The sequence below is a fragment of the Lissotriton helveticus genome, chromosome 6 (assembly GCF_964261635.1).
Source record: "Lissotriton helveticus chromosome 6, aLisHel1.1, whole genome shotgun sequence".
NCBI classification, from domain to species: Eukaryota; Metazoa; Chordata; class Amphibia; order Caudata; family Salamandridae; genus Lissotriton; species Lissotriton helveticus.
Window position 1 is genome coordinate 474,229,031 of NC_136067.1, and position 15,730 is coordinate 474,244,760.

The window sequence follows — 15,730 nt, forward strand, 5'->3', positions numbered from 1 at the left end:
CGGTCCTTGGATGCTTGATTCTGGTCTGGGAAAGACATGGCTTGGTAGTTCGGACTGGACTGTTCCCATGAGGCACAGGGTCAGAGCTGATTTGCATATAGCCAGTGTCTAACCCAGGGTGGTGTGGAGTGCAAAAAAACGATGGATTTAGGCCCAGATCCTTGTACTGGGGTGAATGTATGACATTGTTCTACATTCTGTACATCAACTGTGTTTTTTGCAATTTTCACCCCGAGTGTGCTGGGGATGCTCAGACGCGAGTCCCAGGCTCTCCACACCACTGGAGTCAAGCTATCCAGGATGATGAGGCTGATAGCCAGAAACCGGTCCTTGGATGCTTGATTCTGGTCTGGGAAAGACATGGCTTGGTAGTTCGGACTGGACTGTTCCCATGAGGCACAGGGTCAGAGCTGATTTGCATATAGCCAGTGTCTAACCCAGGGTGGTGTGGAGTGCAAAAAAACTATGGATTTAGGCCCAGATCCTTGTACTGGGGTGAATGTATGACATTGTTCTACATTCTGTCCATCGACTGTGTTTTTTGCAATTTTCACCCCGAGTGTGCTGGGGATGCTCAGACGTGAGTCCCAGGCTCTCCACACCACTGGAGTCAAGCTATCTAGGCTGATGAAGGCTGATAGCCAGAAACCGGTCCTTGGATGCTTGATTCTAATCTGGGAAAGACATGGCTTGGTAGTTCGGACTGGACTGTTCCCATGAGGCACAGGGTCAGAGCTGATTTGCATATAGCCAGTGTCTAACCCAGGGTGGTGTGGAGTGCAAAAAAACGATGGGTTTAGGCCCAGATCCTTGTACTGGGGTGAATGTATGACATTGTTCTACATTCTGTCCATCAACTGTGTTTTTTGCAATTTTCACCCCGAGTGTGCTGGGGATGCTCAGACGTGAGTCCCAGGCTCTCCACACCACTGGAGTCAAGCTATCCAGGCTGATGAGGGCTGATAGCCAGAAACCGGTCCTTGGATGCTTGATTCTGGTCTGGGAAAGACATGGCTTGGTAGTTCGGACTGGACTGTTCCCATGAGGCACAGGGTCAGAGCTGATTTGCATATAGCCAGTGTCTAACCCAGGGTGGTGTGGAGTGCAAAAAAACGATGGATTTAGGCCCAGATCCTTGTACTGGGGTGAATGTATGACATTGTTCTACATTCTGTCCATCAACTGTGTTTTTTGCAATTTTCACCCCGAGTGTGCTGGGGATGCTCAGACGTGAGTCCCAGGCTCTCCACACCACTGGAGTCAAGCTATCCAGGCTGATGAAGGCTGATAGCCAGAAACCGGTCCTTGGATGCTTGATTCTGGTTTGGGAAAGACATGGCTTGGTAGTTCGGACTGGACTGTTCCCATGAGGCACAGGGTCAGAGCTGATTTGCATATAGCCAGTGTCTAACCCAGGGTGGTGTGGAGTGCAAAAAAACGATGGATTTAGGCCCAGATCCTTGTACTGGGGTGAATGTATGACATTGTTCTACATTCTGTCCATCAACTGTGTTTTTTGCAATTTTCACCCCGAGTGTGCTGGGGATGCTCAGACGTGAGTCCCAGGCTCTCCACACCACTGGAGTCAAGCTATCCAGGCTGATGAAGGCTGATAGCCAGAAACCGGTCCTTGGATGCTTGATTCTGGTCTGGGAAAGACATGGCTTGGTAGTTCGGACTGGACTGTTCCCATGAGGCACAGGGTCAGATCTGATTTGCATATAGCCAGTGTCTAACCCAGGGTGGTGTGGAGTGCAAAAAAACGATGGATTTAGGCCCAGATCCTTGTACTGGGGTGAATGTATGACATGTTCTACATTCTGTCCATCAACTGTGTTTTTTGCAATTTTCACCCCGAGTGTGCTGGGGATGCTCAGACGTGAGTCCCAGGCTCTCCACACCACTGGAGTCAAGCTATCCAGGCTGATGAAGGCTGATAGCCAGAAACCGGTCCTTGGATGCTTGATTCTGGTCTGGGAAAGACATGGCTTGGTAGTTCGGACTGGACTGTTCCCATGAGGCACAGGGTCAGAGCTGATTTGCATATAGCCAGTGTCTAACCCAGGGTGGTGTGGAGTGCAAAAAAACGATGGATTTAGGCCCAGATCCTTGTACTGGGGTGAATGTATGACATTGTTCTACATTCTGTCCATCAACTGTGTTTTTTGCAATTTTCACCCCGAGTGTGCTGGGGATGCTCAGACGTGAGTCCCAGGCTCTCCACACCACTGGAGTCAAGCTATCCAGGCTGATGAAGGCTGATAGCCAGAAACCGGTCCTTGGATGCTTGATTCTGGTCTGGGAAAGACATGGCTTGGTAGTTCGGACTGGACTGTTCCCATGAGGCACAGGGTCAGAGCTGATTTGCATATAGCCATTGTCTAACCCAGGGTGGTGTGGAGTGCAAAAAAACGATGGATTTAGGCCCAGATCCTTGTACTGGGGTGAATGTATGACATTGTTCTACATTCTGTCCATCAACTGTGTTTTTTGCAATTTTCACCCCGAGTGTGCTGGGGATGCTCAGACGTGAGTCCCAGGCTCTCCACACCACTGGAGTCAAGCTATCCAGGATGATGAGGCTGATAGCCAGAAACCGGTCCTTGGATGCTTGATTCTGGTCTGGGAAAGACATGGCTTGGTAGTTCGGACTGGACTGTTCCCATGAGGCACAGGGTCAGAGCTGATTTGCATATAGCCAGTGTCTAACCCAGGGTGGTGTGGAGTGCAAAAAAACCATGGATTTAGGCCCAGATCCTTGTACTGGGGTGAATGTATGACATTGTTCTACATTCTGTCCATCGACTGTGTTTTTTGCAATTTTCACCCCGAGTGTGCTGGGGATGCTCAGACGTGAGTCCCAGGCTCTCCACACCACTGGAGTCAAGCTATCTAGGCTGATGAAGGCTGATAGCCAGAAACCGGTCCTTGGATGCTTGATTCTGGTCTGGGAAAGACATGGCTTGGTAGTTCGGACTGGACTGTTCCCATGAGGCACAGGGTCAGAGCTGATTTGCATATAGCCAGTGTCTAACCCAGGGTGGTGTGGAGTGCAAAAAAACGATGGATTTAGGCCCAGATCCTTGTACTGGGGTGAATGTATGACATTGTTCTACATTCTGTCCATCAACTGTGTTTTTTGCAATTTTCACCCCAAATGTGCTGGGGATGCTCAGACGTGAGTCCCAGGCTCTCCACACCACTGGAGTCAAGCTATCCAGGCTGATGAGGGCTGATAGCCAGAAACCGGTCCTTGGATGCTTGATTCTGGTCTGGGAAAGACATGGCTTGGTAGTTCGGACTGGACTGTTCCCATGAGGCACAGGGTCAGAGCTGATTTGCATATAGCCAGTGTCTAACCCAGGGTGGTGTGGAGTGCAAAAAAACGATGGATTTAGGCCCAGATCCTTGTACTGGGGTGAATGTATGACATTGTTCTACATTCTGTCCATCAACTGTGTTTTTTGCAATTTTCACCCCGAGTGTGCTGGGGATGCTCAGACGTGAGTCCCAGGCTCTCCACACCACTGGAGTCAAGCTATCCAGGCTGATGAAGGCTGATAGCCAGAAACCGGTCCTTGGATGCTTGATTCTGGTTTGGGAAAGACATGGCTTGGTAGTTCGGACTGGACTGTTCCCATGAGGCACAGGGTCAGAGCTGATTTGCATATAGCCAGTGTCTAACCCAGGGTGGTGTGGAGTGCAAAAAAACGATGGATTTAGGCCCAGATCCTTGTACTGGGGTGAATGTATGACATTGTTCTACATTCTGTCCATCAACTGTGTTTTTTGCAATTTTCACCCCGAGTGTGCTGGGGATGCTCAGACGTGAGTCCCAGGCTCTCCACACCACTGGGGTCAAGCTATCCAGGCTGATGAAGGCTGATAGCCAGAAACCGGTCCTTGGATGCTTGATTCTGGTCTGGGAAAGACATGGCTTGGTAGTTCGGACTGGACTGTTCCCATGAGGCACAGGGTCAGAGCTGATTTGCATATAGCCAGTGTCTAACCCAGGGTGGTGTGGAGTGCAAAAAAATGATGGATTTAGGCCCAGATCCTTGTACTGGGGTGAATGTATGACATTGTTCTACATTCTGTCCATCAACTGTGTTTTTTGCAATTTTCACCCCGAGTGTGCTGGGGATGCTCAGACGTGAGTCCCAGGCTCTCCACACCACTGGAGTCAAGCTATCCAGGTTGATGAAGGCTGATAGCCAGAAACCGGTCCTTGGATGCTTGATTCTGGTCTGGGAAAGACATGGCTTGTTAGTTCGGACTGGACTGTTCCCATGAGGCACAGGGTCAGAGCTGATTTGCATATAGCCAGTGTCTAACCCAGGGTGTTGTGGAGTGCAAAAAAACGATGGATTTAGGCCCAGATCCTTGTACTGGGGTGAATGTATGACATTGTTCTACATTCTGTCCATCAACTGTGTTTTTTGCAATTTTCACCCCGAGTGTGCTGGGGATGCTCAGACGTGAGTCCCAGGCTCTCCACACCACTGGAGTCAAGCTATCCAGGCTGATGAAGGCTGATAGCCAGAAACCGGTCCTTGGATGCTTGATTCTGGTCTGGGAAAGACATGGCTTGGTAGTTCGGACTGGACTGTTCCCATGAGGCACAGGGTCAGAGCTGATTTGCATATAGCCATTGTCTAACCCAGGGTGGTGTGGAGTGCAAAAAAACAATGGATTTAGGCCCAGATCCTTGTACTGGGGTGAATGTATGACATTGTTCTACATTCTGTCCATCAACTGTGTTTTTTGCAATTTTCACCCCGAGTGTGCTGGGGATGCTCAGACGTGAGTCCCAGGCTCTCCACACCACTGGAGTCAAGCTATCCAGGATGATGAGGCTGATAGCCAGAAACCGGTCCTTGGATGCTTGATTCTGGTCTGGGAAAGACATGGCTTGGTAGTTCGGACTGGACTGTTCCCATGAGGCACAGGGTCAGAGCTGATTTGCATATAGCCAGTGTCTAACCCAGGGTGGTGTGGAGTGCAAAAAAAACATGGATTTAGGCCCAGATCCTTGTACTGGGGTGAATGTATGACATTGTTCTACATTCTGTCCATCGACTGTGTTTTTTGCAATTTTCACCCCGAGTGTGCTGGGGATGCTCAGACGTGAGTCCCAGGCTCTCCACACCACTGGAGTCAAGCTATCTAGGCTGATGAAGGCTGATAGCCAGAAACCGGTCCTTGGATGCTTGATTCTGGTCTGGGAAAGACATGGCTTGGTAGTTCGGACTGGACTGTTCCCATGAGGCACAGGGTCAGAGCTGATTTGCATATAGCCAGTGTCTAACCCAGGGTGGTGTGGAGTGCAAAAAAACGATGGATTTAGGCCCAGATCCTTGTACTGGGGTGAATGTATGACATTGTTCTACATTCTGTCCATCAACTGTGTTTTTTGCAATTTTCACCCCGAGTGTGCTGGGGATGCTCAGACGTGAGTCCCAGGCTCTCCACACCACTGGAGTCAAGCTATCCAGGCTGATGAAGGCTGATAGCCAGAAACCGGTCCTTGGATGCTTGATTCTGGTCTGGGAAAGACATGGCTTGGTAGTTCGGACTGGACTGTTCCCATGAGGCACAGGGTCAGAGCTGATTTGCATATAGCCAGTGTCTAACCCAGGGTGGTGTGGAGTGCAAAAAAACGATGGATTTAGGCCCAGATCCTTGTACTGGGGTGAATGTATGACATTGTTCTACATTTTTTCCATCAACTGTGTTTTTTGCAATAGGGACAAAACGTAGCAAACACACCGATGATCCAGCGGGTTACCAGCAACAGGTAATCTAATACCACTTACTTACCTGGGCCCATAAATTCAATCACAACACACTGGCAATAACCGCTGGGGTCATGTTTTTGTAATTCTCTAGATTAGTTATCTTTAGTTCCTAACTAATTTTCATTGATCAAAAGTTCTTTCCTCTGGTCAATGGACCATTAGTTGGAACTAGTTGATGGTGAAATGACATAAAATTTCAATTTACTTACACCTTGGAAATGATCACAGAGACAGCTATCTTTTAAATTTTTATCTTAGCTTATAAAATTCATGTGAACCACTTACACAATACAGAACAAACTCTATGTCTCACAGGACGAAAGATTCAAATAATCAATCAAATTTGCATTCAATTATACTATGCAATGACACTGCATGAAAGAGAGAGGATAGAGAGAAAAGCACATAAGCACATATACAGATATAGATATTGTTGGACTTGGCTTTTTTGGCAGGTTCACCCCAAAACTTTTTGCGTTCTCCTAGGCTTTTTCTGGAACCCGGTGTTGGTGATTTTAGGCCTCTGTGCACTTTAGCACTGTGATCCAGTGTGCATGTGTGGTGTGACTGGCCTGCCCCCCTTAGGAATATATGGGGAATATGTGTGTCCCTGGTAGTTCCTGGTATGAGAGGTGTGCAGGGGCGAGTTTGGTATGTGTGAACTCGTGAGAATAAATGCTGCACAATGGTGTGCGCAGATTTAACAGTGGGCAACTGCAACGTTGGGCATGATTATTCCTAGAGCCTTGGTGGCTCCAACATGGGGGCAAAGTTTATTTAGAAGCCCCGTGGGGGCCAGAGGGTCCCGGGTGCCAAGCCCCTACTTGAACTTACAGCTGCCCTGCTGGCTAGAGGGCAGCTGCCACGTTTTGCAGGCACATGGGGTTTTGAGAACCAGTGCGCTCCAAAAATGGGCTATGTGTTTTTAAGAAGCCCCAATGAGACCTTGAGGGCACAGCCGTGCCGGGGCCCATTTGCCTAATTGGTCAGAGGGCACAGTGGGTGCCAGGTCTTCAGGTGTGACCCACAGTTGCACAGCACTTAGTGCCAGCTCATTTGAGATTTACAGCTGCCCAGCAAGTAGTGAGCAGCGGCAACGTTTAGGTCTGTGCAGATTGCGCACCCTTGACTTTCGCTGCCTAGGCAGTGCGTCCTGACTTTTGGACATAGGGCACTTGAGCCCTATGGAGATGGCCAGTTGTCCAGGGGTACTGGGAGGTTTGTAGGGCACCAGGCCCTAATGTGATTGTGATGCTAGGAAATGTAATGTATGCACTATGTTGTACGCACCCTGTGTGATACCTATAAATTGTCATGTGTAGATATTCCCTTGTAAATATTGCCCAGTGCCAGTTGGCACAGTGTATATTGTGTGAATACTATTCTAATGTGTTATGAGAATACAAAGGCTATTTTTGATATAACCCTGTGTGGAGTTCCTTTTGTAGTGTGCCTGGGATGTTGTTGCTGTTGTGTGCATGCGAAAATGCTTTGCACATGGCCTCAGGGATAAGCCTGACTGCTCGTGCCAAGCTACCAAGGGGGTGAGCAGGGGTTATCTTTGGCGTGTAACTCCCCAGCCCTGACTAGAGTGGTGGTCTCTGCCTGGCTTTGGCGCTAGCCTTAGACAACCTGAGAGCCCATTTCTAACAGATATAATTACCACGTATGGTGTGGAAACCAACTGCCGGGCCTAGGAATTGGAAAGGGTCTCCCAAGAAAGGTCTGGCGAACAAAGACTTTAGGACAGGAATCAGGAGAGGACAGTTGGCCTCTCTATCACCGACGCTTGCGTAGCACCCCTCTCGGACACGCTATTTCTCCTCGAGATTCTTCCGCGATCTTCTTCTAAATTCATATGCTTAGGGTAATTGGTTCAACATTTCGATTCTTCTTCAGTATATCCGTCTGGGACTTCTCTGTGCTCTTGGACAGCATCCTGGCCTCTCGACTCCTCTAGACTCTCTAACTAACTAATGCTCCCTCCATTATACCTTTCTGTATGCTTGTACCACCCAATAATGTTTCAAATTTATGAAACTCCTAACTCTAATTGGACAGGTAAGAGGAGGTGATCGTAACACCATGCTTATTTTCTAATATTTTCTTTCAGCTCTTTGTTTAAAATCCCACCCCTTAAGTTTTATGCATCAATCTTTATTCCCACCCGTATTCACAATGTAATTACCACATATTAGAGAAAAACAAACAATAGTTCTCATGCATTTCAGTGGATAGTCGTCTGGTTCCCATTAAAGTAACAGTTTGCAGCCTTGGCTGATGTTCAAGTTGGCATTGCGTCTTTCAGTTTGGGTTCACTGCACATGTGTGGTAGAACTAGAGGGAATAGACTGTGGTTCCGGACTCTAGGCCCGTAACAAGCACTATTGAAAGAGTCAAAAAGACAAACGATAAAATCAAAAATAAATGGTTTCACTGTATACCACCTATCTCTACTCTCATCCCATTTACTTATTATTATTATTCCCACATTAGCATTAGTATAATAACTGCGTATCGTTCTTCAGCAAGCAGATGGAAAGCATGTGAGTTTCAAGTGGGCATTTTATTAGCTACTGTGAAGATGCAGAAAGTTTCCCTCCAAGCATAGATATGTCATACTACGTAGAGGCAGTAGAAGCATGCAAATTAAAGAATTCTAGTTAGCGGACATTTTAGCATCACTCTGTATTTATCGGTTAGTAAGACACATAGGCAAGCTTCAATCTTGTACTCAAATGCCATGTAAATGCATTTTATTTCCACAATACAAGTTTTATTACGGGGATAATGGTGACTTGACAGGATTGCATTCAAGCAAATCTCTTTTTCACGAGTCCTTGCTCCATCACCCAGCCAGTCCCTCTGCTCATCCTCTAAGATTTGCTAGCACTGGCTCTGAACTGATTTTTATTTCTGAGTAAACTCCTACATTACGCAAATGGTTATTTTGAGAATATATGTCCCTAAATAGCCAACCTTTCCCTAAAGAAGCGCATGTTGGCTGTTTAAGCAGCACTAAAATACCATGCTAATCAGGAAAACACACTAAATGCAAATGTGATTTCATAAGAACCAAACCTAATTTATGTTGCCTGGAAGCTTTTCCTGATAGTGATTAGAACTGGGTAAGGTGTAAAATATCATACCTTCCCAAAGACAATAGACCTGGCTCAGCTTGCAGGAATTGGAGTAATACCTGGCTGAGTGGGAAAGAACAGTGGCTCTATCGTGAAGAATGAAGCTGGGGAAATATTTTAACCATTCAGGGATTCATGTCATCATGATCATCATCATTAACTTTATTCGGTCATTACGACCATTAAAGTGCGCATGCTTGCAATACATTGATCAAACATTGCACATAAGATAAGACTCCATTAAACAGTACACATAAATTAAAAGTGTATTAAATCAATACTAATATATTAAAATATATTCTAAAAGAATAAAATCTAATCATATTTTTAAAACATGTGCCACATTTAAACAAGAGATCCAGAATGTATCAAAATGTGATTCATTTACAGATTGTATCAATGCGTTAGGTATTACAAAGCATTACATAACTCTTGTATGGTAACTGCAGAGAGCAGACTATCTTGTCTTACATGCAAACCTTTTAATAATCCACATTTTACCCAAAAACTTTGCAACACCACATGCTACAAAAGGCCAACAATCAGATTTAAGGATGTGTAACGTTTCCTGGTGACAACCGACTCCTAGTGACCTACAAACTGGGGATAGCCACTGACGTCTTGGATACTTATAAAGAGGACAAGCAAAAAAGATGTGGCCAATTGTTTCAATCATTGCGGCACAGCCCGGACAATGTAGTGTACTAGACGAGGGCTGATGCTAAGCAGCTATGAAGGAATTCACTGGGAGATGTCCTAAACAGAACTGTATGTAAAGTTTTCTATCCTGCGTGTGGTGATAAAATCCAAGTAAGCCTCAAACGTACTTTGTATTTTAAATTCCATGAATTCCACCGTAAGACGACCCACCGAGGATTGTGCAACAAAGGATTTTGCTATCCAACTCCAGTACTGAGTCTTAAACACTTCTTTGCTAGGTATTCATGTATGAAAAGCTTGCAAACTGGGATCTGTACTGACCATCCAGAGTCTACTCACATTTGGAGGATGCTTGTCCACAAAACCAGTTAAGCATGGTTTGTCAAAAAGCCTGGGACAGTGGTTAAATTATCTTCGCATCCTGGACGACCTTAAGGCAGGGTACCCTGGGAAAGTCAGCAAACATGCAAAAGGAACTACGAAAAGAGTGTGAAGAGGTGCCTGTCTACACTATTTGAGGAGTGATTAGAAGATGTCACTGGTCAAAAACTGATACATATTGTAAAATTGGCTCCTCCTTTCCACCTTTCAAAACATAACGTGGTAAAGAATCGGAAGAGGTAAGGGGCATATTATCAACAAATAGCGATATTTATCGCTAAGTAGGGTTAGCTGCAATTTTTTTATAGCCGCGCATCACGGGATTTTATCGCTGAGATAACGTGCTATTAGCAACGTTTATCTCGAAAGAATACAGCGATATTCACGCATCATCGCTAACAGGGTCTTAGCCATTATATACACCTCCCATTGGATATAATGACTAAGAACTGGTCTGAGCAGGTGTTAGTTTTGGAGATATTTGCGCTTAGCGCATATATTTCCATCGCTACGCCTGTGTTGGTAATAGGCGATAGCGATGTTAGCGACTCCTTTCAGTCGCTAACAGGTTGGGTACGCCCACTTTGCATGTCATTAGCGATAAATATCGCTGACATGCAAAGCGGGCCCCAAACCACTCGCTATCGCCTACAGGCAGTCGCTAACTGCTGTTAGCGACAGTTTGCTAATAGGGTGATAGTATTATCGCTTAGCGGCTGAAAACGGCCGCTAATGCGGCAAAAATTGCCTATCGCCCCCCTTGATAATATGCCCCTAAGTTCTGTCTTCATCATTGCTGTGAAGAGGACTGGTGTGTGAACTGCTCTGTGCTTGTAACGAGGGACCAGAAGTATTCTCCTAGGGTCAGAATGGCTGGCCTTCTGTTGTGTCAGGGGCCGAAAAGACAGAAGCCACTCTTTTGGAAAAAATAGCTCTTGTGGAAAAACGGCTAATCCATTGGATGACAACTTGACATGGGCTCTACAGGAGAACCTGCTGTATTGAACTTTTTTAGTGCCATTTCTTTGAGACAAAGTGATTTTTTAACCTCTGGATGATTGAGACAAGGCGCTGGGCCTATTTAGGAACGGTGTATTCTTCCCAAAGAAGATATCTAAGTTCATCCCTCTTTATGTTATTTGCTATGAAGAAAAACTCTTAGGGGCATATATACAAGGCCCTTGCGCAGCCCTTACGGCACTTTTTCTCATTTTAAAATTGACGCACCAGCGGAACAAGGGGCTGGTAAATAAGCCCCTTAGTGAGAAGTCGAGGTGTAGGTGTCAAGTCTCATGTTGCCATGTCTGCCTTAAGCATTTAGCTGTTCCCTGCTGGATGATTTCAAACTTCACAAACATTTCTAAGTTTGAAGGAATCATTTGGAACTGAGACAATGCATCATGGTTACCCCGGAAGTGAAACTACCTCTGTGATTACAGTTTCCATATTCGTCCCACTTTTGGTACCAACATTAAAACATAATTTTTTTTGCCAGATTCAAAGCTTTTCACTCTGATGGACCATAACACACTTCAGCATCTTAACGAGCCCCCATTGGAGGTATTTGAATTCCAGTAAAATGGGTATGTTTTTGGTTAGCTATACATAAATTGGGAAACTGTGTTTTTGCCATATTTTCACTTACAGGCATCTTAATTATATGTACACTTACTGCTGAAAAATTCAATTTACAGCAATGTTTTTGTTAAGCGCTCGTCCACCAAAGGGACCATTGCCCTCAGATGAAAAGTGTTGTTTGACAGGTTACTCTTTACCAGCAGTAAACCAAGGTATTAAATGCTTTCCGGAGTTTTTAAAAGGTTATGTTCACTATGTGAAGTAGGTAAGAGGAGGTTACAATAGGTGGCCACTGCCAGTGAAGAAGCTTTGCTCTCCGTAGGAACGTGAAGAAGGAACTGATGCTGGGATATGATCATACCAGCATGACAACACCAACAGAAGTGCTATGCTGGAGATGTGCTAGAGATAGCATGCATGATTTTGTGAACTAGGCAAAGAAGTTTAAAAGTCAGTCTTAGATTAGCAAGGAGGCCGGGGTCACATGTTTCAATTTTTGCCAGGTCTATGACTATTCTGACTACCACATTTTTAACTAATTACAAAGACGAATATGACAATCAAAAATTAGGGCATTGCAAAAGTAACGAGGAGGTAAAAGTGTTCGTTGCTCGAGCTTTATGTGAGAAAGAAAAGATTGACTCGTGAGTAATAGTAAGAATAGCTGACCCCTGACCATGATTCATCACGGAATCCTAACTTTCCCCAACCGTTCCTGTTTTTTAACCCGTAGCCTATCAACTTACTTTACAGCATCACTTACGGAATGGTGTTCTCTTATATTAAACTCTATAATACATTTAATTAATACTCAACTTTGTAAAAAAAAAAAACGTGCAAAGGTTTTCTAAAAAAAAGGCATTTTCTAATTTTCCTCATTTTTGACACAATTGTTTTTCCTTTCAACATTTTACTGCAAACCCTCAGAAACACAGAACAGCAGGTGCCTCCCAGTGTCCACGAGCTTTGCTGTTAGCAGCTGTTATTTCCTCTCACAGTTTTACTGAGTTGGTACATGTTCTCTAATCATCGCGAGCTTTATACAAATAAATGTGTAGCTCCAGCCTCTGTCTGTGTGCAGGCGCGGAACACGTCAATGATTGACATCACGCTTTTTTTATGTGATGACAGTACTGCTACATAGCAATATTTCTGCAAATTGCGTGCTTTGTTAGCACAGCCTGACGTCAGCTTCGTTACATATCGTTTTGATTAGAAAGCAGTTGCCTTTACCATATACGTGCGTTTTTAAAATGTTATTTTTGTAAAAAAAAGGTGTTCCATTTTGCTTATTTGAGAAATAATTTCAGTAGACGTGTATTTTACATCTATACTAATGTTGGTATCTATTCATATCTGTGCCCTCTGCCTCTTGTCCATGGGAAATTATGATGGGTTCTGCCTCTTCATACAAAATATGTACGATCTGTAATACAGTGCTTTGCATTTATTGAAAACATCGATTATATTTTCCGGGCAATACAAATGTCTTCTTAAATGTTAGTATATTATACAGCAAGAAATGTAACCTTCTTATGTATTTGGCATTTAATGTATTATTTGTGCTTAACCTTTTGGGAACAAATTTCACCGAAGGCTCCGAAATGTTATTTACTCAGAACAATAATTTCTTATGAAATTAAATATTTTTGTTCCTCTTAGCACTAGCATCATAGAAAAAAAAATGTCCGGCAAATAGTTTCTTCCCTTAAATGTTGCATGCACACGTCAGGCCTACAAACAAATCAAAACAATGCTACTATCCTTGATTGGTAAAGTTAGTTGCAATTTCAATGTCTCTAAAGGTTAGCATTTACTGCTGTATGACAACATTTATGAACTGAGGCAGCAAAGAAACAAGGAACGTAAACGTGCAAAAGCAACACCTCATTGTAAGAAATCTTGTTATTGGTTGAGGGGTGAAAACACACTCAGGTAATAGACACATTCCTTGCCGGAATTTGAACCACAGGAAGTCGTAAAATTAACCTGTGCTTAGCCCTCTGCCAGCATGACACAAAGCAGTCAGGCTTAACTAAAAGGCAAAGTGTAAAGCATTGATGCAGCTCACAAACAGTTATGAAGTGACAACACAACGCGAGAAAAATCCCATACTAATATAGAAACATAGAGTAAGTTTTGATAAACAAAATAACACCAAAATGACAAATATCGAATTAGAGATATGCAATTTCAAAGTTTTGAAGTGGTATAGTACCTAAAAGCACAAGACATCACTTGCAGTCATCTGGTGGTGCTAGACCGAGGGAAGATCACAAGTTTAGGCCAACCGTGATAGTGTGCAGGCCAGATACAGGGAGCAGATTAGTCCTCTTAAAAAAAGTACGGGGCATATTAACAAGGGCTTTAACTTTGCTTTTTTGGCTTTAAAAGCCAATAAAGCAGTGATAAAACTACCGCCCTATTTACAAGAGGGTGCTAACATGCATAATCGCATGTTAGCACCCTTTTTCCTGATGCCTCCCTTTGCATCTCAAATGAGAAGCAAAGTGGGCGTCACTGGGCAGTACAGCCTTGCCAATATCGGTGATGTGCACATCGCAATATTTACTGCTGTTTTCTCCAAAAACTAACGTCTGCTAAAATCCTGACTTACCCAACCCTAACATAGGCGGTAGATTATGCTGCTACGACCACAAGGATGGTATCAGCAAGGTATTAGCAAGGTTATCGCCATTTTGCAGGGAAAACCAGCGATGTTCCCTGCAAAACGGCGATTTCCCCCATTATCTCTGGAATTTTTATCGCCCTTGTTGATAACCCGCTACCAGGGCAATACATTCCATAGATAGACGGCGATGAATAACAAAGCGCTAAGCACGCTTTGTGTTATTCATCGCCGTTCCTTGCTGATATGCTCCTACCTTCGCAAAGTTCAACACAAAAAGGGGCATATTATCAAGAAAGGGCGTTACATCATCACCGCTTTTATCGACAGGAAACTGCCGATAAAGCGGCGATAATGTGCTTCATAATATGCTCTATGAATTCCAATCGAAGCCCATGTTAGATGTCTGATTATGGTCTATCAACTGTAGCCATGGTCCTTTATTTTACTGGTCCTGTTTTGTGACACGTCTCCCACAACATAAATATCTTAGCATGAAAACCTGTGGGTGGCACCTCTCTCATTGGAAAATATACTGATATATGTGTTTTTAGAACTTACAGATTTGAAAAAGTCATCTAAGATGAAATGTGTGTCGCCTGTCTTCCAATGTACAAAATGCAAGCAATACTTGATCGTTAAACTCTCACCAATAATAACAGACCTACCTTCTTTTTTTTTTTTTTTTTAAACCTTTACTTGGTCAGCCATATCATATGCTTGTTACAAAATACATAAGGGAAGGAAAAATTATACATAATACATGTTGTACAAGCAGAACCAGAAAATATGTACCCATTTTTGTTTTCCCCCCCCAACCCCCCTCCCTTTTCCCAGGACCATGGGAGGCTATACTTGGGACATATTACACGACAGAAAAGCACAGCAAAGAAAAGAAAGAAAAAAAAATAATAATAAAATAACAATAAAATAGATAAATAAATAAATATATCAATTCCTGAAAGAGCAATACATGTGTGAAGCAGATATTTGCAGGGAAGAATGCCCTTCAGCTGCAGCTACATTCCCCGATTAACACATCTAAGTCTTTTGTCAGACCTCTAATTTATCTGTATCCCCCCAGATTTCTGCCAGATCCGTAATGTTTCAGGCACATATGGTCGTACTCTTTAATTGTGGTTTAAAATATAGGTTTGTTAATCCAAACACTGATTGGAGACCAAATATCCCCCCTCTTTTCCTTGCTCTCAAGCCTCTGCGTTTGTATATCTCTTTCTCCCAACGATATGTAGCTAATAGTTTCCCCAGCCAACAGTGCACTGAGGGAGGATCTTTGTCTAACCATCCAGTTGCTATGGAAAGCCTAAATATGGCCATCATAATAAAGAGTAAAGTCTTCCTGGGCGCCGCCAGAGCCTGGTTACTCACCCCTAAAGATATAACTTGTGGAGACAGTATTATATCATGGTCCAGAATTTGTTTGACGTAGAACCCCATTTTGCCAATCAGTTCAGTAAGACGAGGGCACGTCGCAAACAAATGGACACTATCGGCAGCAAGCTCTCCGCATCGTGGGCAGTAAA